Below are 17988 nucleotides of genomic sequence, written 5' to 3' on the forward strand. Positions count from 1 at the left end.
ACACTGACCCCCGCCTCGAAAACGCGCACGCCATGGTGAAAAAAAAAATTAAATAATTAAAAAATGCACGTTGCAAAAAAGTTTGGGGGTGCAACACGAAGACTTCCCAAGAGGTCACCCATCTTAGTACTACTCTCGCCCAAGCACGTTTAACTTCGGAGTTCTGATGGGATCCGGTGCATTAGTGCTGGTATGATCGCACCCGTCATCCCATGCAAAAACTAAGCATATATTCCATACTGGGCGCCCCTTTCTCCCGTATGCTCATCCTTCACGTGCATGCACAAGCCTCCGGACCCCAAACACTGACCCCCGCCTCGAAAACGTGCACGCCATGGTGAAAAAAAAATTAAATAATTAAAAAATGCACACGTTTGACTTCGGAGTTCTGATGGGATCCGGTGCATTAGTGCTGGTATGATCGCACCCGTCATCCCATGCAAAAACTAAGCATATATTCCATACTGGACGCCCCTTTCTCCCGTATGCTCATCCTTCACGTGCATGCACAAGCCCCCGGACCCCAAACACTGACCCCCGCCTCGAAAACGCGCACGCCATGGTGAAAAGAAAAATTAAATAATTAAAAAATGCACGTTGCAAAAAAGTTTGGGGGTGCAACACGAGGACTTCCCAAGAGGTCACCCATCTTAGTACTACTCTCACCCAAGCACGTTTAACTTCGGAGTTCTGATGGGATCCGGTGCATTAGTGCTGGTATGATCGCACCCGTCATCCAATGCAAAAACTAAGCATATATTCCATACTGGGCGCCCCTTTCTCCCGTATGCTCATCCTTCACGTGCATGCACAAGCCTCCGGACCCCAAACACTGACCCCCGCCTCGAAAACGTGCACGCCATGGTGAAAAAAAAATTAAATAATTAAAAAATGCACGTTGCAAAAAAGTTTGGGGGTGCAACACGAGGACTTCCCAAGAGGTCACCCATCTTAGTACTACTCTCGCCCAAGCACGTTTAACTTCGGAGTTCTAATGGAATCCGGTGCATTAGTGCTGGTATGATCGCACCCGTCATCCCATGCAAAAACTAAGCATATATTCCATACTGGGCGCCCGTTTCTCCCGTATGCTCATCCTTCACGTGCTTGCACAAGCCCCCGGACCCCAAACACTCACCCCCGCCTCGAAAACGTGCACGCCATGGTGAAAAAAAAAATTAAATAATTAAAAAATGCACGTTGCAAAAAAGTTTGGGGGTGCAACACGAGGACTTCCCAAGAGGTCACCCATCTTAGTACTACTCTCGCCCGAACACGTTTAACTTCGGAGTTCTGATGGGATCCGGTGCATTAGTGCTGGTATGATCGCACCCGTCATCCCATGCAAAAACTAAGCATATATTCCATACTGGGCGCCCCTTTCTCCCGTATGCTCATCCTTCAGGTGCATGCACAAGCCCCCGGACCCCAAACACTGACCCCCGCCTCGAAAACGTGCACGCCATGGTGAAAAAAAAATTAAATAATTAAAAAATGCACGTTGCAAAAAAGTTTGGGGGTGCAACACGAGGACTTCCCAAGAGGTCACCCATCTTAGTACTACTCTCGCCCCAGCACGTTTATCTTCGGAGTTCTGATGGGATCCGGTGCATTAGTGCTGGTATGATCGCACCCGTCATCCCATGCAAAAACTAAGCATATATTCCATATTGGGCGCCCCTTTCTCCCGTATGGTCATCCTTCACGTGCATGCACAAGCCTCCGGACCCCAAACACTCACCCCCGCCTCGAAAACGTGCACGCCATGGTGAAAAAAAAAATTAAATAATTAAAAAATGCACGTTGCAAAAAAGTTTGGGGGTGCAACACGAGGACTTCCCAAGAGGTCACCCATCTTAGTACTACTCTCGCCCCAGCACGTTTATCTTCGGAGTTCTGATGGGATCCGGTGCATTAGTGCTGGTATGATCGCACCCGTCATCCCATGCAAAAACTAAGCATATATTCCATACTGGGCGCCCCTTTCTCCCATATGCTCATCCTTCACGTGCATGCACAAGCCCCCGGACCCCAAACACTGACCCCCGCCTCGAAAACGTGCACGCCATGGTGAAAAAAAAATTAAATAATTAAAAAATGCACGTTGCAAAAAAGTTTGGGGGTGCAACACGAGGACTTCCCAAGAGGTCACCCATCTAAGTACTACTCTTGCCCAAGCACGTTTCACTTCGGAGTTCTGATGGGATCCGGTGCATTAGTGCTGGTATGATCGCACCCGTCATCCCATGCAAAAACTAAGCATATATTCCATACTGGGCGCCCCTTTCTCCCGTATGCTCATCCTTCACGTGCATGCACAAGCCTCCGGACCCCAAACACTGACCCCCGCCTCGAAAACGTGCACGCCATGGTGAAAAAAAATTAAATAATTAAAAAATGCACGTTGCAAAAAAGTTTGGGCCCGCCTCGAAAACGTGCACGCCATGGTGAAAAAAAAATTAAATAATTAAAAAATGCACGTTGCAAAAAAGTTTGGGCCCGCCTCGAAAACGTGCACGCCATGGTGAAAAAAAAAATTAAATAATTAAAAAATGCACGTTGCAAAAAAGTTTGGGGGTGCAACACGAGGACTTCCCAAGAGGTCACCCATCTTAGTACTACTCTCGCCCAAGCACGTTTGACTTCGGAGTTCTGATGGGATCCGGTGCATTAGTGCTGGTATGATCGCACCCGTCATCCCATGCAAAAACTAAGCATATATTCCATACTGGGCGCCCCTTTCTCCCGTATGCTCATCCTTCACGTGCATGCACAAGCCCCCGGACCCCAAACACTGACCCCCGCCTCGAAAACGTGCACGCCATGGTGAAAAAAAATTAAATAATTAAAAAATGCACGTTGCAAAAAAGTTTGGGCCCGCCTCGAAAACGTGCACGCCATGGTGAAAAAAAAATTAAATAATTAAAAAATGCACGTTGCAAAAAAGTTTGGGGGTGCAACACGAGGACTTCCCAAGAGGTCACCCATCTTAGTACTACTCTCGCCCAAGCACGTTTACCTTCGGAGTTCTGATGGGATCCGGTGCATTAGTGCTGGTATGATCGCACCCGTCATCCCATGCAAAAACTAAGCATATATTCCATACTGGGCGCCCCTTTCTCCCGTATGCTCATCCTTCACGTGCATGCACAAGCCCCCGGACCCCAAACACTGACCCCCGCCTCGAAAACGTGCACGCCATGGTGAAAAAAAATTAAATAATTAAAAAATGCACGTTGCAAAAAAGTTTGGGCCCGCCTCGAAAACGTGCACGCTATGGTGAAAAAAAAATTAAATAATTAAAAAATGCACCCGGACCCCAAACACTGACCCCCGCCTCGAAAACGTGCACGCCATGGTGAAAAAAAATTAAATAATTAAAAAATGCACGTTGCAAAAAAGTTTGGGCCCGCCTCGAAAACGTGCACGCCATGGTGAAAAAAAAATTAAATAATTAAAAAATGCACGTTGCAAAAAAGTTTGGGGGTGCAACACGAGGACTTCCCAAGAGGTCACCCATCTTAGTACTACTCTCGCCCAAGCACGTTTCACTTCGGAGTTCTGATGGGATCCGGTGCATTAGTGCTGGTATGATCGCACCCGTCATCCCATGCAAAAACTAAGCATATATTCCATACTGGGCGCCCCTTTCTCCCGTATGCTCATCCTTCACGTGCATGCACAAGCCACAGGACCCCAAACACTGACCCCCGCCTCGAAAACGTGCACGCCATGGTGAAAAAAAAATTAAATAATAAAAAAATGCACGTTGCAAAAAAGTTTGGGCCCGCCTCGAAAACGTGCACGCCATGGTGAAAAAAAAATTAAATAATTAAAAAATGCACGTTGCAAAAAAGTTTGGGGGTGCAACACGAGGACTTCCCAAGAGGTCACCCATCTAAGTACTACTCTCGCCCAAGCACGTTTCACTTCGGAGTTCTGATGGGATCCGGTGCATTAGTGCTGGTATGATCGCACCCGTCATCCCATGCAAAAACTAAGCATATATTCCATACTGGGCGCCCCTTTCTCCCGTACGCTCATCCTTCACGTGCATGCACAAGCCCCCAGACCCCAAACACTGACCCCCGCCTCGAAAACATGCACGCCATGGTGAAAAAAAAAATTAAATAATTAAAAAATGCACGTTGCAAAAAAGTTTGGGGGTGCCACACGAGGACTTCCCAAGAGGTCAACCATCTTTGTACTACTCTCGCCCAAGCACGTTTAACTTCGGAGTTCTGATGGGATCCGGTGCATTAGTGCTGGTATGATCGCACCCGTCATCCCATGCAAAAACTAAGCATATATTCCATACTGGGCGCCCCTTTCTCCCGTATGCTCATCCTTCACGTGCATGCACAAGCCTCCGGACACCAAACACTGACCCCCGCCTCGAAAACGTGCACGCCATGGTGAAAAAAAAATTAAATAATTAAAAAATGCACGTTGCAAAAAAGTTTGGACCCGCCTCGAAAAACGTGCACGCCATGGTGAAAAAAAAATTAAATAATTAAAAAATGCACGTTGCAAAAAAGTTTGGGGGTGCAACACGAGGACTTCCCAAGAGGTCACCCATCTTAGTACTACTCTCGCCCAAGCACGTTTAACTTCGGAGTTCTGATGGGATCCGGTGCATTAGTGCTGATATGATCGCACCCGTCATCCCATGCAAAAACTAAGCATATATTCCATACTGGGCGCCCCTTTCTCCCGTATGCTCATCCTTCACGTGCATGCACAAGCCCCCGGACCCCAAACACTGACCCCCGCCTCGAAAACGTGCACGCCATGGTGAAAAAAAAAATTAAATAATTAAAAAATGCACGTTGCAAAAAAGTTTGGGGGTTTAACACGAGGACTTCCCAAGAGGTCAACCATCTTAGTACTACTCTCGCCCAAGCACGTTTAACTTCGGAGTTCTGATGGGATCCGGTGCATTAGTGCTGGTATGATCGCACCCGTCATCCCATGCAAAAACTAAGCATATATTCCATACTGGGCGCCCCTTTCTCCCGTATGCTCATCCTTCACGTGCATGCACAAGCCTCCGGACCCCAAACACTGACCCCCGCCTCGAAAACGTGCACGCCATGGTGAAAAAAAATTAAATAATTAAAAAATGCACGTTGCAAAAAAGTTTGGGCCCGCCTCGAAAACGTGCACGCCATGGTGAAAAAAAAATTAAATAATTAAAAAATGCACGTTGCAAAAAAGTTTGGGCCCGCCTCGAAAACGTGCACGCCATGGTGAAAAAAAAAATTAAATAATTAAAAAATGCACGTTGCAAAAAAGTTTGGGGGTGCAACACGAGGACTTCCCAAGAGGTCACCCATCTTAGTACTACTCTCGCCCAAGCACGTTTAACTTCGGAGTTCTGATGGGATCCGGTGCATTAGTGCTGGTATGATCGCACCCGTCATCCCATGCAAAAACTAAGCATATATTCCATACTGGGCGCCCCTTTCTCCCGTATGCTCATCCTTCACGTGCATGCACAAGCCCCCGGACCCCAAACACTGACCCCCGCCTCGAAAACGTGCACGCCATGGTGAAAAAAAATTAAATAATTAAAAAATGCACGTTGCAAAAAAGTTTGGGCCCGCCTCGAAAACGTGCACGCCATGGTGAAAAAAAAATTAAATAATTAAAAAATGCACGTTGCAAAAAAGTTTGGGGGTGCAACACGAGGACTTCCCAAGAGGTCACCTATCTTAGTACTACTCTCGCCCAAGCACGTTTACCTTCGGAGTTCTGATGGGATCCGGTGCATTAGTGCTGGTATGATCGCACCCGTCATCCCATGCAAAAACTAAGCATATATTCCATACTGGGCGCCCCTTTCTCCCGTATGCTCATCCTTCACGTGCATGCACAAGCCCCCGGACCCCAAACACTGACCCCCGCCTCGAAAACGTGCACGCCATGGTGAAAAAAAATTAAATAATTAAAAAATGCACGTTGCAAAAAAGTTTGGGCCCGCCTCGAAAACGTGCACGCCATGGTGAAAAAAAAATTAAATAATTAAAAAATGCACGTTGCAAAAAAGTTTGGGGGTGCAACATGAGGACTTCCCAAGAGGTCACCCATCTTAGTACTACTCTCGCCCAAGCACGTTTACCTTCGGAGTTCTGATGGGATCCGGTGCATTAGTGCTGGTATGATCGCACCCATCATCCCATGCAAAAACTAAGCATATATTCCATACTGGGCGCCCCTTTCTCCCGTATGCTCATCCTTCACGTGCATGCACAAGCCCCCGGACCCCAAACACTGACCCCCGCCTCGAAAACGTGCACGCCATGGTGAAAAAAAAATTAAAAAATTAAAAAATGCACGTTGCAAAAAAGTTTGGGCCCGCCTCGAAAACGTGCACGCCATGGTGAAAAAAAATTAAATAATTAAAAAATGCACGTTGCAAAAAAGTTTAGGGGTGCAACACGAGGACTTCCCAAGAGGTCACCCATCTTAGTACTACTCTCGCCCAAGCACGTTTAACTTCGGAGTTCTGATGGGATCCGGTGCATTAGTGCTGGTATGATCGCACCCGTCATCCCATGCAAAAACTAAGCATATATTCCATACTGGGCGCCCCTTTCTCCCGTATGCTCATCCTTCACGTGCATGCACAAGCCCCCGGACCCCAAACACTGACCCCCGCCTCGAAAACGTGCACGCCATGGTGAAAAAAAAATTAAATAATTAAAAAATGCATGTTGCAAAAAAGTTTGGGCCCGCCTCGAAAACGTGCACGCCATGGTGAAAAAAAAATTAAATAATTAAAAAATGCACGTTGCAAAAAAGTTTGGGGGTGCAACACGAGGACTTCCCAAGAGGTCACCCATCTTAGTACTACTCTCGCCCAAGCATGTTTAACTTCAGAGTTCTGATGGGATCCGGTGCATTAGTGCTGGTATGATCGCACCCGTCATCCCATGCAAAAACTAAGCATATATTCCATACTGGGCGCCCCTTTCTCCCGTATGCTCATCCTTCACGTGCATGCACAAGCCCCCGGACCCCAAACACTGACCCCCGCCTCGAAAACGTGCACGCCATGGTGAAAAAAAAATTAAATAATTAAAAAATGCACGTTGCAAAAAAGTTTGGGCCCGCCTCGAAAAACGTGCACGCCATGGTGAAAAAAAAATTAAATAATTAAAAAATGCACGTTGCAAAAAAGTTTGGGGGTGCAACACGAGGACTTCCCAAGAGGTCACCCATCTTAGTACTACTCTCGCCCAAGCACGTTTAACTTCGGAGTTCTGATGGGATCCGGTGCATTAGTGCTGATATGATCGCACCCGTCATCCCATGCAAAAACTAAGCATATATTCCATACTGGGCGCCCCTTTCTCCCGTATGCTCATCCTTCACGTGAATGCACAAGCCCCCGGACCCCAAACACTGACCCCCGCCTCGAAAACGTGCACGCCATGGTGAAAAAAAAAATTAAATAATTAAAAAATGCACGTTGCAAAAAAGTTTGGGGGTGCAACACGAGGACTTCCCAAGAGGTCAACCATCTTAGTACTACTCTCGCCCAAGCACGTTTACCTTCGGAGTTCTGATGGGATCCGGTGCATTAGTGCTGGTATGATCGCACCCGTCATCCCATGCAAAAACTAAGCATATATTCCATACTGGGCGCCCCTTTCTCCCGTATGCTCATCCTTCAGGTGCATGCACAAGCCCCCGGACCCCAAACACTGACCCCCGCCTCGAAAACGTGCACGCCATGGTGAAAAAAAAATTAAAAAATTAAAAAATGCACGTTGCAAAAAAGTTTGGGCCCGCCTCGAAAACGTGCACGCCATGGTGAAAAAAAATTAAATAATTAAAAAATGCACGTTGCAAAAAAGTTTGGGGGTGCAACACGAGGACTTCCCAAGAGGTCACCCATCTTAGTACTACTCTCGCCCAAGAACGTTTAACTTCGGAGTTCTGATGGGATCCGGTGCATTAGTGCTGGTATGATCGCACCCGTCATCCCATGCAAAAACTAAGCATATATTCCATACTGGGCGCCCCTTTCTCCCGTATGCTCATCCTTCACGTGAATGCACAAGCCCCCGGACCCCAAACACTGACCCCCGCCTCGAAAACGTGCACGCCATGGTGAAAAAAAAAATTAAATAATTAAAAAATGCACGTTGCAAAAAAGTTTGGGGGTGCAACACGAGGACTTCCCAAGAGGTCAACCATCTTAGTACTACTCTCGCCCAAGCACGTTTACCTTCGGAGTTCTGATGGGATCCGGTGCATTAGTGCTGGTATGATCGCACCCGTCATCCCATGCAAAAACTAAGCATATATTCCATACTGGGCGCCCCTTTCTCCCGTATGCTCATCCTTCAGGTGCATGCACAAGCCCCCGGACCCCAAACACTGACCCCCGCCTCGAAAACGTGCACGCCATGGTGAAAAAAAAATTAAAAAATTAAAAAATGCACGTTGCAAAAAAGTTTGGGCCCGCCTCGAAAACGTGCACGCCATGGTGAAAAAAAATTAAATAATTAAAAAATGCACGTTGCAAAAAAGTTTGGGGGTGCAACACGAGGACTTCCCAAGAGGTCACCCATCTTAGTACTACTCTCGCCCAAGAACGTTTAACTTCGGAGTTCTGATGGGATCCGGTGCATTAGTGCTGATATGATCGCACCCGTCATCCCATGCAAAAACTAAGCATATATTCCATACTGGGCGCCCCTTTCTCCCGTATGCTCATCCTTCACGTGAATGCACAAGCCCCCGGACCCCAAACACTGACCCCCGCCTCGAAAACGTGCACGCCATGGTGAAAAAAAAAATTAAATAATTAAAAAATGCACGTTGCAAAAAAGTTTGGGGGTGCAACACGAGGACTTCCCAAGAGGTCAACCATCTTAGTACTACTCTCGCCCAAGCACGTTTACCTTCGGAGTTCTGATGGGATCCGGTGCATTAGTGCTGGTATGATCGCACCCGTCATCCCATGCAAAAACTAAGCATATATTCCATACTGGGCGCCCCTTTCTCCCGTATGCTCATCCTTCACGTGCATGCACAAGCCCCCGGACCCCAAACACTGACCCCCGCCTCGAAAACGTGCACGCCATGGTGAAAAAAAAATTAAATAATTAAAAAATGCATGTTGCAAAAAAGTTTGGGCCCGCCTCGAAAACGTGCACGCCATGGTGAAAAAAAAATTAAATAATTAAAAAATGCACGTTGCAAAAAAGTTTGGGGGTGCAACACGAGGACTTCCCAAGAGGTCACCCATCTTAGTACTACTCTCGCCCAAGCATGTTTAACTTCAGAGTTCTGATGGGATCCGGTGCATTAGTGCTGGTATGATCGCACCCGTCATCCCATGCAAAAACTAAGCATATATTCCATACTGGGCGCCCCTTTCTCCCGTATGCTCATCCTTCACGTGCATGCACAAGCCCCCGGACCCCAAACACTGACCCCCGCCTCGAAAACGTGCACGCCATGGTGAAAAAAAAATTAAATAATTAAAAAATGCACGTTGCAAAAAAGTTTGGGCCCGCCTCGAAAAACGTGCACGCCATGGTGAAAAAAAAATTAAATAATTAAAAAATGCACGTTGCAAAAAAGTTTGGGGGTGCAACACGAGGACTTCCCAAGAGGTCACCCATCTTAGTACTACTCTCGCCCAAGCACGTTTAACTTCGGAGTTCTGATGGGATCCGGTGCATTAGTGCTGATATGATCGCACCCGTCATCCCATGCAAAAACTAAGCATATATTCCATACTGGGCGCCCCTTTCTCCCGTATGCTCATCCTTCACGTGAATGCACAAGCCCCCGGACCCCAAACACTGACCCCCGCCTCGAAAACGTGCACGCCATGGTGAAAAAAAAAATTAAATAATTAAAAAATGCACGTTGCAAAAAAGTTTGGGGGTGCAACACGAGGACTTCCCAAGAGGTCAACCATCTTAGTACTACTCTCGCCCAAGCACGTTTACCTTCGGAGTTCTGATGGGATCCGGTGCATTAGTGCTGGTATGATCGCACCCGTCATCCCATGCAAAAACTAAGCATATATTCCATACTGGGCGCCCCTTTCTCCCGTATGCTCATCCTTCAGGTGCATGCACAAGCCCCCGGACCCCAAACACTGACCCCCGCCTCGAAAACGTGCACGCCATGGTGAAAAAAAAATTAAAAAATTAAAAAATGCACGTTGCAAAAAAGTTTGGGCCCGCCTCGAAAACGTGCACGCCATGGTGAAAAAAAATTAAATAATTAAAAAATGCACGTTGCAAAAAAGTTTGGGGGTGCAACACGAGGACTTCCCAAGAGGTCACCCATCTTAGTACTACTCTCGCCCAAGAACGTTTAACTTCGGAGTTCTGATGGGATCCGGTGCATTAGTGCTGGTATGATCGCACCCGTCATCCCATGCAAAAACTAAGAATATATTCCATACTGGGCGCCCCTTTCTCCCGTATGCTCATCCTTCACGTGCATGCACAAGCCCCCGGACCCCAAACACTGACCCCCGCCTCGAAAACGTGCACGCCATGGTGAAAAAAAAATTAAATAATTAAAAAATGCACGTTGCAAAAAAGTTTGGGCCCGCCTCGAAAACGTGCACGCCATGGTGAAAAAAAAATTAAATAATTAAAAAATGCACGTTGCAAAAAAGTTTGGGGGTGCAACACGAGGACTTCCCAAGAGGTCACCCATCTTAGTACTACTCTCGCCCAAGCACGTTTAACTTCAGAGTTCTGATGGGATCCGGTGCATTAGTGCTGGTATGATCGCACCCATCATCCCATGCAAAAACTAAGCATATATTCCATATTGGGCGCCCCTTTCTCCCGTATGCTCATCCTTCACGTGCATGCACAAGCCCCTGGACCCCAAACACTGACCCCCGCCTCGAAAACGTGCACGCCATGGTGAAAAAAAAATTAAATAATTAAAAAATGCACGTTGCAAAAAAGTTTGGGCCCGCCTCGAAAACGTGCACGCCATGGTGAAAAAAAAATTAAATAATTAAAAAATGCACGTTGCAAAAAAGTTTGGGGGTGCAACACGAGGACTTCCCAAGAGGTCACCCATCTTAGTACTACTCTCGCCCGAGCACGTTTAACTTCGGAGTTCTGATGGGATCCGGTGCATTAGTGCTGGTATGATCGCACCCGTCATCCTATGCAAAAACTAAGCATATATTCCATACTGGGCGCCCCTTTCTCCCGTATGCTCATCCTTCACGTGCATGCACAAGCCCCCGGACCCCAAACACTGACCCCCGCCTCGAAAACGTGCACGCCATGGTGAAAAAAAAATTAAATAATTAAAAAATGCACGTTGCAAAAAAGTTTGGGCCCGCCTCGAAAACGTGCACGCCATGGTGAAAAAAAAATTAAATAATTAAAAAATGCACGTTGCAAAAAAGTTTGGGGGTGCAAGACTTCCCAAGAGGTCACCCATCTTAGTACTACTCTCGCCCAAGCACGTTTAACTTCGGAGTTCTGATGGGATCCGGTGCATTAGTGCTGGTATGATCGCACCCGTCATCCCATGCAAAAACTAAGCATATATTCCATACTGGGCGCCCCTTTCTCCCGTATGCTCATCCTTCACGTGCATGCACAAGCCCCCGGACCCCAAACACTGACCCCCGCCTCGAAAACGTGCACGCCATGGTGAAAAAAAATTAAATAATTAAAAAATGCACGTTGCAAAAAAGTTTGGGCCCGCCTCGAAAACGTGCACGCTATGGTGAAAAAAAAATTAAATAATTAAAAAATGCACCCGGACCCCAAACACTGACCCCCGCCTCGGAAACATGCACGCCATGGTGAAAAAAAATTAAATAATTAAAAAATGCACGTTGCAAAAAAGTTTGGGCCCGCCTCGAAAACGTGCACGCCATGGTGAAAAAAAAATTAAATAATTAAAAAATGCACGTTGCAAAAAAGTTTGGGGGTGCAACACGAGGACTTCCCAAGAGGTCACCCATCTTAGTACTACTCTCGCCCAAGCACGTTTAACTTCGGAGTTCTGATGGGATCCGGTGCATTAGTGCTGGTATGATCGCACCCGTCATCCCATGCAAAAACTAAGCATATATTCCATACTGGGCGCCCCTTTCTCCCGTATGCTCATCCTTCACGTGCATGCACAAGCCACCGGACCCCAAACACTGACCCCCGCCTCGAAAACGTGCACGCCATGGTGAAAAAAAAATTAAATAATAAAAAAATGCACGTTGCAAAAAAGTTTGGGCCCGCCTCGAAAACGTGCACGCCATGGTGAAAAAAAAATTAAATAATTAAAAAATGCACGTTGCAAAAAAGTTTGGGCCCGCCTCGAAAACGTGCACGCCATGGTGAAAAAAAAATTAAATAATTAAAAAATGCACGTTGCAAAAAAGTTTGGGGGTGCAACACGAGGACTTTCCAAGAGGTCACCCATCTTAGTACTACTCTCGCCCAAGCACGTTTAACTTCGGAGTTCTGATGGGATCCGGTGCATTAGTGCTGGTATGATCGCACCCGCCATCCCATGCAAAAACTAAGCATATATTCCATACTGGGCGCCCCTTTCTCCCGTATGCTTATCCTTCACGTGCATGCATAAGCCCCCGGACCCCAAACACTGACCCCCGCCTCGAAAACGTGCACGCCATGGTGAAAAAAAATTAAATAATTAAAAAATGCACGTTGCAAAAAAGTTTGGGCCCGCCTCGAAAACGTGCACGCCATGGTGAAAAAAAAATTAAATAATTAAAAAATGCACGTTGCAAAAAAGTTTGGGGGTGCAACACGAGGACTTCCCAAGAGGTCACCCATCTTAGTACTACTCTCGCCCAAGCACGTTTCACTTCGGAGTTCTGATGGGATCCGGTGCATTAGTGCTGGTATGATAGTACCCGTCATCCCATGCAAAAACTAAGCATATATTACATACTGGGCGCCCCTTTCTCCCATATGCTCATCCTTCACGTGCATGCACAAGCCCCCGGACCCCAAACACTGACCCCCGCCTCGAAAACGTGCACGCCATGGTGAAAAAAAAATTAAATAATTAAAAAATGCACGTTGCAAAAAAGTTTGGGCCCGCCTCGAAAACGTGCACGCCATGGTGAAAAAAAAAATTAAATAATTAAAAAATGCACGTTGCAAAAAAGTTTGGGGGTGCAACACGAGGACTTCCCAAGAGGTCACCCATCTTAGTACTACTCTCGCCCAAGGACGTTTAACTTCGGAGTTCAGATGGGATCCGGTGCATTAATGCTGGTATGATCGCACCCGTCATCCCATGCAAAAACTAAGCATATATTCCATACTGGGCGCCCCTTTCTCCCGTATGCTCATCCTTCACGTGCATGCACAAGCCCCCGGACCCCAAACACTGACCCCCGCCTCGAAAACGTGCACGCCATGGTGAAAAAAAAAATTAAATAATTAAAAAATGCACGTTGCAAAAAAGTTTGGGCCCGCCTCGAAAACGTGCACGCCATGGTGAAAAAAAAAATTAAATAATTAAAAAATGCACGTTGCAAAAAAGTTTGGGGGTGCAACACGAGGACTTCCCAAGAGGTCACCCATCTTAGTACTACTCTCGCCCAAGCACGTTTAACTTCGGAGTTCTGATGGGATCCGGTGCATTAGTGCTGGTATGATCGCACCCGTCATCCCATGCAAAAACTAAGCATATATTCCATACTGGGCGCCCCTTTCTCCCGTATGCTCATCCTTCACGTGCATGCACAAGCCACCGGACCCCAAACACTGACCCCCGCCTCGAAAACGTGCACGCCATGGTGAAAAAAAAATTAAATAATAAAAAAATGCACGTTGCAAAAAAGTTTGGGCCCGCCTCGAAAACGTGCACGCCATGGTGAAAAAAAAATTAAATAATTAAAAAATGCACGTTGCAAAAAAGTTTGGGCCCGCCTCGAAAACGTGCACGCCATGGTGAAAAAAAAATTAAATAATTAAAAAATGCACGTTGCAAAAAAGTTTGGGGGTGCAACACGAGGACTTTCCAAGAGGTCACCCATCTTAGTACTACTCTCGCCCAAGCACGTTTAACTTCGGAGTTCTGATGGGATCCGGTGCATTAGTGCTGGTATGATCGCACCCGTCATCCCATGCAAAAACTAAGCATATATTCCATACTGGGCGCCCCTTTCTCCCGTATGCTCATCCTTCACGTGCATGCATAAGCCCCCGGACCCCAAACACTGACCCCCGCCTCGAAAACGTGCACGCCATGGTGAAAAAAAATTAAATAATTAAAAAATGCACGTTGCAAAAAAGTTTGGGCCCGCCTCGAAAACGTGCACGCCATGGTGAAAAAAAAATTAAATAATTAAAAAATGCACGTTGCAAAAAAGTTTGGGGGTGCAACACGAGGACTTCCCAAGAGGTCACCCATCTTAGTACTACTCTCGCCCAAGCACGTTTCACTTCGGAGTTCTGATGGGATCCGGTGCATTAGTGCTGGTATGATAGTACCCGTCATCCCATGCAAAAACTAAGCATATATTACATACTGGGCGCCCCTTTCTCCCATATGCTCATCCTTCACGTGCATGCACAAGCCCCCGGACCCCAAACACTGACCCCCGCCTCGAAAACGTGCACGCCATGGTGAAAAAAAAATTAAATAATTAAAAAATGCACGTTGCAAAAAAGTTTGGGCCCGCCTCGAAAACGTGCACGCCATGGTGAAAAAAAAAATTAAATAATTAAAAAATGCACGTTGCAAAAAAGTTTGGGGGTGCAACACGAGGACTTCCCAAGAGGTCACCCATCTTAGTACTACTCTCGCCCAAGGACGTTTAACTTCGGAGTTCAGATGGGATCCGGTGCATTAGTGCTGGTATGATCGCACCCGTCATCCCATGCAAAAACTAAGCATATATTCCATACTGGGCGCCCCTTTCTCCCGTATGCTCATCCTTCACGTGCATGCACAAGCCCCCGGACCCCAAACACTGACCCCCGCCTCGAAAACGTGCACGCCATGGTGAAAAAAAAAATTAAATAATTAAAAAATGCACGTTGCAAAAAAGTTTGGGCCCGCCTCGAAAACGTGCACGCCATGGTGAAAAAAAAATTAAATAATTAAAAAATGCACGTTGCAAAAAAGTTTGGGGGTGCAACACGAGGACTTCCCAAGAGGTCACCCATCTTAGTACTACTCTCGCCCAAGCACGTTTAACTTCGGAGTTCTGATGGGATCCGGTGCATTAGTGCTGGTATGATCGCACCCGTCATCCCATGCAAAAACTAAGCATATATTCCATACTGGGCGCCCCTTTCTCCCGTATGATAATCCTTCACGTGCATGCACAAGCCCCCGGACCCCAAACACTGACCCCCTCCTCGAAAACGTGCACGCCATGGTGAAAAAAAAAATTAAATAATTAAAAAATGCACGTTGCAAAAAAGTTTGGGCCCGCCTCGAAAACGTGCACGCCATGGTGAAAAAAAAATTAAATAATTAAAAAATGCACGTTGCAAAAAAGTTTGGGGGTGCAACACGAGGACTTCCCAAGAGGTCACCCATCTTAGTACTACTCTCGCCCAAGCACGTTTAACTTCGGAGTTCTGATGGGATCCGGTGCATTAGTGCTGGTATGATCGCACCCGTCATCCCATGCAAAAACTAAGCATATATTCCATACTGGGCGCCCCTTTCTCCCGTATGATAATCCTTCACGTGCATGCACAAGCCCCCGGACCCCAAACACTGACCCCCGCCTCGAAAACGTGCACGCCATGGTGAAAAAAAAATTAAATAATTAAAAAATGCACGTTGCAAAAAAGTTTGGGCCCGCCTCGAAAACGTGCACGCCATGGTGAAAAAAAAATTAAATAATTAAAAAATGCACGTTGCAAAAAAGTTTGGGGGTGCAACACGAGGACTTCCCAAGAGGTCACCCATCTAAGTACTACTCTCGCCCAAGCACGTTTCACTTCGGAGTTCTGATGGGATCCGGTGGATTAGTGCTGGTATGATCGCACCCGTCATCCCATGCAAAAACTAAGCATATATTCCATACTGGGCGCCCCTTTCTCCCGTATGCTCATCCTTCACGTGCATGCACAAGCCCCCGGACCCCAAACACTGACCCCCGCCTCGAAAACATGCACGCCATGGTGAAAAAAAAAATTAAATAATTAAAAAATGCACGTTGCAAAAAAGTTTGGGGGTGCAACACGAGGACTTCCCAAGAGGTCAACCATCTTAGTACTACTCTCGCCCAAGCACGTTTAACTTCGGAGTTCTGATGGGATCCGGTGCATTAGTGCTGGTATGATCGCACCCGTCATCCCATGCAAAAACTAAGCATATATTCCATACTGGGCGCCCCTTTCTCCCGTATGCTCATCCTTCACGTGCATGCACAAGCCTCCGGACCCCAAACACTGACCCCCGCCTCGAAAACGTGCACGCCATGGTGAAAAAAAAATTAAATAATTAAAAAATGCACGTTGCAAAAAAGTTTGGGCCCGCCTCGAAAACGTGCACGCCATGGTGAAAAAAAAATTAAATAATTAAAAAATGCACGTTGCAAAAAAGTTTGAGGGTGCAAGACTTCCCAAGAGGTCACCCATCTTAGTACTACTCTCGCCCAAGCACGTTTAACTTCGGAGTTCTGATGGGATCCGGTGCATTAGTGCTGGTATGATCGCACCCGTCATCCCATGCAAAAACTAAGCATATATTCCATACTGGGCGCCCCTTTCTCCCGTATGCTCATCCTTCACGTGCATGCACAAGCCCCCGGACCCCAAACACTGACCCCCGCCTCGAAAACGTGCACGCCATGGTGAAAAAAAATTAAATAATTAAAAAATGCACGTTGCAAAAAAGTTTGGGCCCGCCTCGAAAACGTGCACGCTATGGTGAAAAAAACATTAAATAATTAAAAAATGCACCCGGACCCCAAACACTGACCCCCGCCTCGAAAACGTGCACGCCATGGTGAAAAAAAATTAAATAATTAAAAAATGCACGTTGCAAAAAAGTTTGGGCCCGCCTCGAAAACGTGCACGCCATGGTGAAAAAAAAATTAAATAATTAAAAAATGCATGTTGCAAAAAAGTTTGGGGGTGCAACACGAGGACTTCCCAAGAGGTCACCCATCTTAGTACTACTCTCGCCCAAGCACGTTTAACTTCGGAGTTCTGATGGGATCCGGTGCATTAGTGCTGGTATGATCGCACCCGTCATCCCATGCAAAAACTAAGCATATATTCCATACTGGGCGCCCCTTTCTCCCGTATGCTCATCCTTCACGTGCATGCACAAGCCACCGGACCCCAAACACTGACCCCCGCCTCGAAAACGTGCACGCCATGGTGAAAAAAAAATTAAATAATAAAAAAATGCACGTTGCAAAAAAGTTTGGGCCCGCCTCGAAAACGTGCACGCCATGGTGAAAAAAAAATTAAATAATTAAAAAATGCACGTTGCAAAAAAGTTTGGGGGTGCAACACGAGGACTTCCCAAGAGGTCACCCATCTTAGTACTACTCTCGCCCAAGCACGTTTCACTTCGGAGTTCTGATGGGATCCGGTGCATTAGTGCTGGTATGATCGCACCCGTCATCCCATGCAAAAACTAAGCATATATTCCATACTGGGCGCCCCTTTCTCCCGTATGCTCATCCTTCACGTGCATGCACAAGCCCCCGGACCCCAAACACTGACCCCCGCCTCGAAAACGTGCACGCCATGGTGAAAAAAAATTAAATAATTAAAAAATGCACGTTGCAAAAAAGTTTGGGCCCGCCTCGAAAACGTGCACGCCATGGTGAAAAAAAAATTAAATAATTAAAAAATGCACGTTGCAAAAAAGTTTGGGGGTGCAACACGAGGACTTCCCAAGAGGTCACCCATCTTAGTACTACTCTCGCCCAAGCACGTTTGACTTCGGAGTTCTGATGGGATCCGGTGCATTAGTGCTGGTATGATCGCACCCGTCATCCCATGCAAAAACTAAGCATAT

At 46.7% G+C, this 17988-nt stretch overlaps 48 non-coding genes across 48 annotated transcripts; all 48 read right to left on the reverse strand.

Moving 5' to 3' along the window:
• Positions 1-85: 85 nt before the first annotated feature.
• LOC136212516 (5S ribosomal RNA) lies at positions 86-204 on the reverse strand. Its single transcript, XR_010679668.1, has one exon. It is a non-coding gene; the product is annotated as a 5S ribosomal RNA (ribosomal RNA).
• A 408-nt stretch (positions 205-612) lies between these two features.
• On the reverse strand, positions 613-731 carry LOC136213205 (5S ribosomal RNA). Its single transcript, XR_010680330.1, has one exon. It is a non-coding gene; the product is annotated as a 5S ribosomal RNA (ribosomal RNA).
• Positions 732-913: 182 nt separating this feature from the next.
• Positions 914-1032, reverse strand: LOC136213455 (5S ribosomal RNA). The gene has a single exon (XR_010680565.1). It is a non-coding gene; the product is annotated as a 5S ribosomal RNA (ribosomal RNA).
• Positions 1033-1215: 183 nt separating this feature from the next.
• LOC136213445 (5S ribosomal RNA) lies at positions 1216-1334 on the reverse strand. The gene has a single exon (XR_010680555.1). It is a non-coding gene; the product is annotated as a 5S ribosomal RNA (ribosomal RNA).
• Positions 1335-1516: 182 nt separating this feature from the next.
• On the reverse strand, positions 1517-1635 carry LOC136213904 (5S ribosomal RNA). The gene has a single exon (XR_010681004.1). It is a non-coding gene; the product is annotated as a 5S ribosomal RNA (ribosomal RNA).
• Positions 1636-1818: 183 nt separating this feature from the next.
• LOC136213905 (5S ribosomal RNA) lies at positions 1819-1937 on the reverse strand. Its single transcript, XR_010681005.1, has one exon. It is a non-coding gene; the product is annotated as a 5S ribosomal RNA (ribosomal RNA).
• Positions 1938-2119: 182 nt separating this feature from the next.
• On the reverse strand, positions 2120-2238 carry LOC136214454 (5S ribosomal RNA). The gene has a single exon (XR_010681540.1). It is a non-coding gene; the product is annotated as a 5S ribosomal RNA (ribosomal RNA).
• A 336-nt stretch (positions 2239-2574) lies between these two features.
• Positions 2575-2693, reverse strand: LOC136212182 (5S ribosomal RNA). Its single transcript, XR_010679352.1, has one exon. It is a non-coding gene; the product is annotated as a 5S ribosomal RNA (ribosomal RNA).
• Positions 2694-2951: 258 nt separating this feature from the next.
• LOC136213215 (5S ribosomal RNA) lies at positions 2952-3070 on the reverse strand. The gene has a single exon (XR_010680339.1). It is a non-coding gene; the product is annotated as a 5S ribosomal RNA (ribosomal RNA).
• A 413-nt stretch (positions 3071-3483) lies between these two features.
• LOC136212071 (5S ribosomal RNA) lies at positions 3484-3602 on the reverse strand. Its single transcript, XR_010679247.1, has one exon. It is a non-coding gene; the product is annotated as a 5S ribosomal RNA (ribosomal RNA).
• Positions 3603-3861: 259 nt separating this feature from the next.
• Positions 3862-3980, reverse strand: LOC136212363 (5S ribosomal RNA). Its single transcript, XR_010679524.1, has one exon. It is a non-coding gene; the product is annotated as a 5S ribosomal RNA (ribosomal RNA).
• A 183-nt stretch (positions 3981-4163) lies between these two features.
• Positions 4164-4282, reverse strand: LOC136215413 (5S ribosomal RNA). Its single transcript, XR_010682454.1, has one exon. It is a non-coding gene; the product is annotated as a 5S ribosomal RNA (ribosomal RNA).
• A 260-nt stretch (positions 4283-4542) lies between these two features.
• LOC136212498 (5S ribosomal RNA) lies at positions 4543-4661 on the reverse strand. Its single transcript, XR_010679651.1, has one exon. It is a non-coding gene; the product is annotated as a 5S ribosomal RNA (ribosomal RNA).
• A 183-nt stretch (positions 4662-4844) lies between these two features.
• LOC136215590 (5S ribosomal RNA) lies at positions 4845-4963 on the reverse strand. Its single transcript, XR_010682627.1, has one exon. It is a non-coding gene; the product is annotated as a 5S ribosomal RNA (ribosomal RNA).
• Positions 4964-5299: 336 nt separating this feature from the next.
• LOC136211389 (5S ribosomal RNA) lies at positions 5300-5418 on the reverse strand. The gene has a single exon (XR_010678593.1). It is a non-coding gene; the product is annotated as a 5S ribosomal RNA (ribosomal RNA).
• Positions 5419-5676: 258 nt separating this feature from the next.
• Positions 5677-5795, reverse strand: LOC136214758 (5S ribosomal RNA). Its single transcript, XR_010681831.1, has one exon. It is a non-coding gene; the product is annotated as a 5S ribosomal RNA (ribosomal RNA).
• A 258-nt stretch (positions 5796-6053) lies between these two features.
• Positions 6054-6172, reverse strand: LOC136215039 (5S ribosomal RNA). Its single transcript, XR_010682094.1, has one exon. It is a non-coding gene; the product is annotated as a 5S ribosomal RNA (ribosomal RNA).
• A 258-nt stretch (positions 6173-6430) lies between these two features.
• On the reverse strand, positions 6431-6549 carry LOC136211390 (5S ribosomal RNA). Its single transcript, XR_010678594.1, has one exon. It is a non-coding gene; the product is annotated as a 5S ribosomal RNA (ribosomal RNA).
• Positions 6550-6808: 259 nt separating this feature from the next.
• LOC136214590 (5S ribosomal RNA) lies at positions 6809-6927 on the reverse strand. Its single transcript, XR_010681670.1, has one exon. It is a non-coding gene; the product is annotated as a 5S ribosomal RNA (ribosomal RNA).
• Positions 6928-7187: 260 nt separating this feature from the next.
• LOC136212499 (5S ribosomal RNA) lies at positions 7188-7306 on the reverse strand. The gene has a single exon (XR_010679652.1). It is a non-coding gene; the product is annotated as a 5S ribosomal RNA (ribosomal RNA).
• A 183-nt stretch (positions 7307-7489) lies between these two features.
• LOC136214503 (5S ribosomal RNA) lies at positions 7490-7608 on the reverse strand. The gene has a single exon (XR_010681585.1). It is a non-coding gene; the product is annotated as a 5S ribosomal RNA (ribosomal RNA).
• Positions 7609-7866: 258 nt separating this feature from the next.
• On the reverse strand, positions 7867-7985 carry LOC136213609 (5S ribosomal RNA). Its single transcript, XR_010680709.1, has one exon. It is a non-coding gene; the product is annotated as a 5S ribosomal RNA (ribosomal RNA).
• A 183-nt stretch (positions 7986-8168) lies between these two features.
• Positions 8169-8287, reverse strand: LOC136214504 (5S ribosomal RNA). The gene has a single exon (XR_010681586.1). It is a non-coding gene; the product is annotated as a 5S ribosomal RNA (ribosomal RNA).
• A 258-nt stretch (positions 8288-8545) lies between these two features.
• LOC136214722 (5S ribosomal RNA) lies at positions 8546-8664 on the reverse strand. Its single transcript, XR_010681797.1, has one exon. It is a non-coding gene; the product is annotated as a 5S ribosomal RNA (ribosomal RNA).
• Positions 8665-8847: 183 nt separating this feature from the next.
• LOC136214506 (5S ribosomal RNA) lies at positions 8848-8966 on the reverse strand. Its single transcript, XR_010681588.1, has one exon. It is a non-coding gene; the product is annotated as a 5S ribosomal RNA (ribosomal RNA).
• Positions 8967-9225: 259 nt separating this feature from the next.
• Positions 9226-9344, reverse strand: LOC136214591 (5S ribosomal RNA). The gene has a single exon (XR_010681671.1). It is a non-coding gene; the product is annotated as a 5S ribosomal RNA (ribosomal RNA).
• Positions 9345-9604: 260 nt separating this feature from the next.
• Positions 9605-9723, reverse strand: LOC136212500 (5S ribosomal RNA). The gene has a single exon (XR_010679653.1). It is a non-coding gene; the product is annotated as a 5S ribosomal RNA (ribosomal RNA).
• Positions 9724-9906: 183 nt separating this feature from the next.
• Positions 9907-10025, reverse strand: LOC136214507 (5S ribosomal RNA). Its single transcript, XR_010681589.1, has one exon. It is a non-coding gene; the product is annotated as a 5S ribosomal RNA (ribosomal RNA).
• Positions 10026-10283: 258 nt separating this feature from the next.
• On the reverse strand, positions 10284-10402 carry LOC136213612 (5S ribosomal RNA). The gene has a single exon (XR_010680711.1). It is a non-coding gene; the product is annotated as a 5S ribosomal RNA (ribosomal RNA).
• A 259-nt stretch (positions 10403-10661) lies between these two features.
• LOC136212402 (5S ribosomal RNA) lies at positions 10662-10780 on the reverse strand. Its single transcript, XR_010679562.1, has one exon. It is a non-coding gene; the product is annotated as a 5S ribosomal RNA (ribosomal RNA).
• A 259-nt stretch (positions 10781-11039) lies between these two features.
• Positions 11040-11158, reverse strand: LOC136211900 (5S ribosomal RNA). The gene has a single exon (XR_010679085.1). It is a non-coding gene; the product is annotated as a 5S ribosomal RNA (ribosomal RNA).
• A 257-nt stretch (positions 11159-11415) lies between these two features.
• Positions 11416-11530, reverse strand: LOC136215751 (5S ribosomal RNA). Its single transcript, XR_010682782.1, has one exon. It is a non-coding gene; the product is annotated as a 5S ribosomal RNA (ribosomal RNA).
• Positions 11531-11943: 413 nt separating this feature from the next.
• On the reverse strand, positions 11944-12062 carry LOC136211391 (5S ribosomal RNA). Its single transcript, XR_010678595.1, has one exon. It is a non-coding gene; the product is annotated as a 5S ribosomal RNA (ribosomal RNA).
• A 336-nt stretch (positions 12063-12398) lies between these two features.
• Positions 12399-12517, reverse strand: LOC136213478 (5S ribosomal RNA). Its single transcript, XR_010680586.1, has one exon. It is a non-coding gene; the product is annotated as a 5S ribosomal RNA (ribosomal RNA).
• A 258-nt stretch (positions 12518-12775) lies between these two features.
• Positions 12776-12894, reverse strand: LOC136215357 (5S ribosomal RNA). The gene has a single exon (XR_010682398.1). It is a non-coding gene; the product is annotated as a 5S ribosomal RNA (ribosomal RNA).
• A 260-nt stretch (positions 12895-13154) lies between these two features.
• Positions 13155-13273, reverse strand: LOC136214628 (5S ribosomal RNA). Its single transcript, XR_010681709.1, has one exon. It is a non-coding gene; the product is annotated as a 5S ribosomal RNA (ribosomal RNA).
• A 261-nt stretch (positions 13274-13534) lies between these two features.
• On the reverse strand, positions 13535-13653 carry LOC136211392 (5S ribosomal RNA). The gene has a single exon (XR_010678596.1). It is a non-coding gene; the product is annotated as a 5S ribosomal RNA (ribosomal RNA).
• Positions 13654-13989: 336 nt separating this feature from the next.
• Positions 13990-14108, reverse strand: LOC136213480 (5S ribosomal RNA). Its single transcript, XR_010680588.1, has one exon. It is a non-coding gene; the product is annotated as a 5S ribosomal RNA (ribosomal RNA).
• Positions 14109-14366: 258 nt separating this feature from the next.
• LOC136215358 (5S ribosomal RNA) lies at positions 14367-14485 on the reverse strand. Its single transcript, XR_010682400.1, has one exon. It is a non-coding gene; the product is annotated as a 5S ribosomal RNA (ribosomal RNA).
• Positions 14486-14745: 260 nt separating this feature from the next.
• Positions 14746-14864, reverse strand: LOC136213929 (5S ribosomal RNA). The gene has a single exon (XR_010681027.1). It is a non-coding gene; the product is annotated as a 5S ribosomal RNA (ribosomal RNA).
• A 260-nt stretch (positions 14865-15124) lies between these two features.
• Positions 15125-15243, reverse strand: LOC136211393 (5S ribosomal RNA). Its single transcript, XR_010678597.1, has one exon. It is a non-coding gene; the product is annotated as a 5S ribosomal RNA (ribosomal RNA).
• A 260-nt stretch (positions 15244-15503) lies between these two features.
• LOC136211395 (5S ribosomal RNA) lies at positions 15504-15622 on the reverse strand. Its single transcript, XR_010678598.1, has one exon. It is a non-coding gene; the product is annotated as a 5S ribosomal RNA (ribosomal RNA).
• A 259-nt stretch (positions 15623-15881) lies between these two features.
• On the reverse strand, positions 15882-16000 carry LOC136213895 (5S ribosomal RNA). Its single transcript, XR_010680996.1, has one exon. It is a non-coding gene; the product is annotated as a 5S ribosomal RNA (ribosomal RNA).
• Positions 16001-16183: 183 nt separating this feature from the next.
• Positions 16184-16302, reverse strand: LOC136212855 (5S ribosomal RNA). The gene has a single exon (XR_010679996.1). It is a non-coding gene; the product is annotated as a 5S ribosomal RNA (ribosomal RNA).
• Positions 16303-16555: 253 nt separating this feature from the next.
• On the reverse strand, positions 16556-16674 carry LOC136215756 (5S ribosomal RNA). The gene has a single exon (XR_010682787.1). It is a non-coding gene; the product is annotated as a 5S ribosomal RNA (ribosomal RNA).
• Positions 16675-17087: 413 nt separating this feature from the next.
• Positions 17088-17206, reverse strand: LOC136211396 (5S ribosomal RNA). Its single transcript, XR_010678599.1, has one exon. It is a non-coding gene; the product is annotated as a 5S ribosomal RNA (ribosomal RNA).
• Positions 17207-17465: 259 nt separating this feature from the next.
• LOC136212072 (5S ribosomal RNA) lies at positions 17466-17584 on the reverse strand. The gene has a single exon (XR_010679248.1). It is a non-coding gene; the product is annotated as a 5S ribosomal RNA (ribosomal RNA).
• A 258-nt stretch (positions 17585-17842) lies between these two features.
• On the reverse strand, positions 17843-17961 carry LOC136212183 (5S ribosomal RNA). Its single transcript, XR_010679353.1, has one exon. It is a non-coding gene; the product is annotated as a 5S ribosomal RNA (ribosomal RNA).
• Positions 17962-17988: the final 27 nt, after the last annotated feature.

Source organism: Euphorbia lathyris, chromosome 1, assembly GCF_963576675.1.
Source record: "Euphorbia lathyris chromosome 1, ddEupLath1.1, whole genome shotgun sequence".
Taxonomy (NCBI): domain Eukaryota; kingdom Viridiplantae; phylum Streptophyta; class Magnoliopsida; order Malpighiales; family Euphorbiaceae; genus Euphorbia; species Euphorbia lathyris.